At 39.1% G+C, this 5,000-nt stretch overlaps 1 non-coding gene across 1 annotated transcript in view; it reads right to left on the reverse strand.

Moving 5' to 3' along the window:
- Positions 1–7, reverse strand: part of LOC143308101 (small subunit ribosomal RNA) — a 1,923-nt gene extending 1,916 nt beyond the window's left edge. Inside the window, exon 1 of the ribosomal RNA XR_013065108.1 lies at positions 1–7. This exon is cut by the window's left edge and continues 1,916 nt beyond it. This is a non-coding gene — a ribosomal RNA (small subunit ribosomal RNA).
- Between the last annotated feature and the right edge of the window lie 4,993 nt (positions 8–5,000).

The following is a 5,000-nucleotide window of genomic DNA, read 5'->3' on the forward strand; positions in this document are numbered from 1 at the left end:
CCAGGGAGCTTAGTTATTATTGTAAATTTAAATTTTCGTCGTCGGCCCTCCCTGTAAGACCGATCGACGTTAAGCCATTTCTCTTTTGTATGTAACACACATTTCATAAATTTTGTACCTCTTATAGAGGCCAAATATTCTCCTCCTCCTCTCATAAAGCACGAAAATCACTTTCACGCCGTGCATCCATCGTGCAAGCACGTAGACCACACACGCTGGACAATATAATAAAAGATAGCGCGGACAGTGGCATGCTATACAAATCGAGAAAGCGCGTACAGTGATCATGCTGGTCATTTTGCCACCAAATTTTATAATCTTTATCATTAGAGCGGGCCCACCAACCTCGTCTCTGTACTTTATACATTTCTCCTCCATCTGCACACACCTTTTCAAACATTAACGGAGAGAGTTCCTTGGACTTGCTTTAAATGTACATATTAGATATGTTGGAATCTCTCTCCTTTAGAAGTTTCCCCAGCCTTAAAACTTCTTTCATTTTTACTCCTCTCTCCATACTTATTTTCCTCTCTGAACGTATCAGAGAGGATTTTATTTCTGACACCTCTTGACTTTTCTTAAATTCAGGGACGTAATTTTGTTCATAATTCAGTGGACTTTTGTGTATTTTATACTTTAAATATTTCCAAACAGTCTCCCTTCTAAAAGTGATAGAACGAATTTTCGTCTAACACTACTTTCTTGGTTCAAAAATTTTATACAATCTTATAACTTTTTCAGTTTTAACAAATTTTGGTTACAGACAGTTGATGCTCAGTTTGTACAAGTATGCAACATTTATAAGTGCATACAGGTCACCAGCCTTATATTACAAGGCTCACCACATATGGGCCATTCGGTCTTAGACACCGACCCGTGGTAATGCTGTGTGGAGATTAATAATAATCCGCAACGGAAAACCGGAACGAGAATAGTCGAGAAAGTATATTCTCGAGGAGCGGTAGACTGCTTTTCAACCGAAGTCATAAAAGAGCCACACGCTCGACGCTACTCCCGACCGGTCCGAGCGAACCGAAAGTGCCTTCCTATAAATACCGAACGGCCGGCCGCTAGGTCGGCGACGCATGGGCTTACGCCCAGGCGTATGCCTGTGCAAACCGCCGTGAGAGCGTACCATCCCGCCGGCACGGTAAAACTTAGACTGAAAATATCGTCGAACATATCCTTTCATTTTATAACGTTCTATACATGAAAATTAATAAATTAACATGCAGGACATAATAAATTCACATTCTCATGTAAATCATGGGTTTAATTAATATTTTAAAAAATTTTAAAACCGCCCAGAACCGATGAGATGAAAATATTAAAACGATATTTTTGCATTTTCTTACGGTAAAACATTAACAAATAAGCGACTATAGCAATATAAAACTCCATTTGTAATTTAATTAATGAAAATTAATATTTTTTTTTGATTTTTCAGCGATCCAGAACCGATGAGACGAAAACATTAAAACGATATTTTTGCATTTTCTTACGACAAAACATTAACAAATACGAGACTATAACAATATAAAACTACATATGTAATTTAATTAATCAAAATTAATAATTTTTTTTGATTTTTCAGTGATCCAGAACCGATAAGTCGAAAATTTTAACAATCATATTTTTGCATTCTGTACCGTGGATCCATCGTTAAACGCTATTAAACTAACGTCCGTGATGGTATAAATGCAGATTTTCGCTCCGTTTAGCCAAAATAACGAACTTTAGGTGCGCTCCGAAATATTTCAAAGTCCCAGCGGCGTATTGCTTCGCCTCTTAGAACCGATTAGTCGAAAATTTTAACAATCATATTTTTGCATTCTGTACCGTGGATCGATCGTTAAACGCTATTGAACTAACGTCCGTGATGGTATAAATGCAGATTTTCGCTCCGTTTAGCCAAAATAACGAACTTTAGGTGCGCTCCGAAATATTTCAAAGTCCCAGCGGCGTATTGCTTCGCCTCTTAGAACCGATTAGTCGAAAATTTTAACAATCATATTTTTGCATTCTGTACCGTGGATCGATCGTTAAACGCTATTGAACTAACGTCCGTGATGGTATAAATGCAGATTTTCGCTCCGTTTAGCCAAAATAACGAACTTTAGGTGCGCTCCGAAATATTTCAAAGTCCCAGCGGCGTATTGCTTCGCCTCTTAGAACCGATTAGTCGAAAATTTTAACAATCATATTTTTGCATTCTGTACCGTGGATCGATCGTTAAACGCTATTGAACTAACGTCCGTGATGGTATAAATGCAGATTTTCGCTCCGTTTAGCCAAAATAACGAACTTTAGGTGCGCTCCGAAATATTTCAAAGTCCCAGCGGCGTATTGCTTCGCCTCTTAGAACCGATTAGTCGAAAATTTTAACAATCATATTTTTGCATTCTGTACCGTGGATCCATCGTTAAACGCTATTAAACTAACGTCCGTGATGGTATAAATGCAGATTTTCGCTCCGTTTAGCCAAAATAACGAACTTTAGGTGCGCTCCGAAATATTTCAAAGTCCCAGCGGCGTATTGCTTCGCCTCTTAGAACCGATTAGTCGAAAATTTTAACAATCATATTTTTGCATTCTGTACCGTGGATCGATCGTTAAACGCTATTAAACTAACGTCCGTGATGGTATAAATGCAGATTTTCGCTCCGTTTAGCCAAAATAACGAACTTTAGGTGCGCTCCGAAATATTTCAAAGTCCCAGCGGCGTATTGCTTCGCCTCTTAGAACCGATTAGTCGAAAATTTTAACAATCATATTTTTGCATTCTGTACCGTGGATCCATCGTTAAACGCTATTAAACTAACGTCCGTGATGGTATAAATGCAGATTTTCGCTCCGTTTAGCCAAAATAACGAACTTTAGGTGCGCTCCGAAATATTTCAAAGTCCCAGCGGCGTATTGCTTCGCCTCTTAGAACCGATTAGTCGAAAATTTTAACAATCATATTTTTGCATTCTGTACCGTGGATCGATCGTTAAACGCTATTAAACTAACGTCCGTGATGGTATAAATGCAGATTTTCGCTCCGTTTAGCCAAAATAACGAACTTTAGGTGCGCTCCGAAATATTTCAAAGTCCCAGCGGCGTATTGCTTCGCCTCTTAGAACCGATTAGTCGAAAATTTTAACAATCATATTTTTGCATTCTGTACCGTGGATCCATCGTTAAACGCTATTAAACTAACGTCCGTGATGGTATAAATGCAGATTTTCGCTCCGTTTAGCCAAAATAACGAACTTTAGGTGCGCTCCGAAATATTTCAAAGTCCCAGCGGCGTATTGCTTCGCCTCTTAGAACCGATTAGTCGAAAATTTTAACAATCATATTTTTGCATTCTGTACCGTGGATCGATCGTTAAACGCTATTAAACTAACGTCCGTGATGGTATAAATGCAGATTTTCGCTCCGTTTAGCCAAAATAACGAACTTTAGGTGCGCTCCGAAATATTTCAAAGTCCCAGCGGCGTATTGCTTCGCCTCTTAGAACCGATTAGTCGAAAATTTTAACAATCATATTTTTGCATTCTGTACCGTGGATCCATCGTTAAACGCTATTAAACTAACGTCCGTGATGGTATAAATGCAGATTTTCGCTCCGTTTAGCCAAAATAACGAACTTTAGGTGCGCTCCGAAATATTTCAAAGTCCCAGCGGCGTATTGCTTCGCCTCTTAGAACCGATTAGTCGAAAATTTTAACAATCATATTTTTGCATTCTGTACCGTGGATCGATCGTTAAACGCTATTAAACTAACGTCCGTGATGGTATAAATGCAGATTTTCGCTCCGTTTAGCCAAAATAACGAACTTTAGGTGCGCTCCGAAATATTTCAAAGTCCCAGCGGCGTATTGCTTCGCCTCTTAGAACCGATTAGTCGAAAATTTTAACAATCATATTTTTGCATTCTGTACCGTGGATCCATCGTTAAACGCTATTAAACTAACGTCCGTGATGGTATAAATGCAGATTTTCGCTCCGTTTAGCCAAAATAACGAACTTTAGGTGCGCTCCGAAATATTTCAAAGTCCCAGCGGCGTATTGCTTCGCCTCTTAGAACCGATTAGTCGAAAATTTTAACAATCATATTTTTGCATTCTGTACCGTGGATCGATCGTTAAACGCTATTAAACTAACGTCCGTGATGGTATAAATGCAGATTTTCGCTCCGTTTAGCCAAAATAACGAACTTTAGGTGCGCTCCGAAATATTTCAAAGTCCCAGCGGCGTATTGCTTCGCCTCTTAGAACCGATTAGTCGAAAATTTTAACAATCATATTTTTGCATTCTGTACCGTGGATCCATCGTTAAACGCTATTAAACTAACGTCCGTGATGGTATAAATGCAGATTTTCGCTCCGTTTAGCCAAAATAACGAACTTTAGGTGCGCTCCGAAATATTTCAAAGTCCCAGCGGCGTATTGCTTCGCCTCTTAGAACCGATTAGTCGAAAATTTTAACAATCATATTTTTGCATTCTGTACCGTGGATCGATCGTTAAACGCTATTAAACTAACGTCCGTGATGGTATAAATGCAGATTTTCGCTCCGTTTAGCCAAAATAACGAACTTTAGGTGCGCTCCGAAATATTTCAAAGTCCCAGCGGCGTATTGCTTCGCCTCTTAGAACCGATTAGTCGAAAATTTTAACAATCATATTTTTGCATTCTGTACCGTGGATCCATCGTTAAACGCTATTAAACTAACGTCCGTGATGGTATAAATGCAGATTTTCGCTCCGTTTAGCCAAAATAACGAACTTTAGGTGCGCTCCGAAATATTTCAAAGTCCCAGCGGCGTATTGCTTCGCCTCTTAGAACCGATTAGTCGAAAATTTTAACAATCATATTTTTGCATTCTGTACCGTGGATCGATCGTTAAACGCTATTAAACTAACGTCCGTGATGGTATAAATGCAGATTTTCGCTCCGTTTAGCCAAAATAACGAACTTTAGGTGCGCTCCGAAATATTTCAAAGTCCCAGC

The sequence above is a fragment of the Osmia lignaria genome, unplaced genomic scaffold, assembly GCF_051020975.1.
Source record: "Osmia lignaria lignaria isolate PbOS001 unplaced genomic scaffold, iyOsmLign1 scaffold0151, whole genome shotgun sequence".
NCBI classification, from domain to species: Eukaryota; Metazoa; Arthropoda; class Insecta; order Hymenoptera; family Megachilidae; genus Osmia; species Osmia lignaria.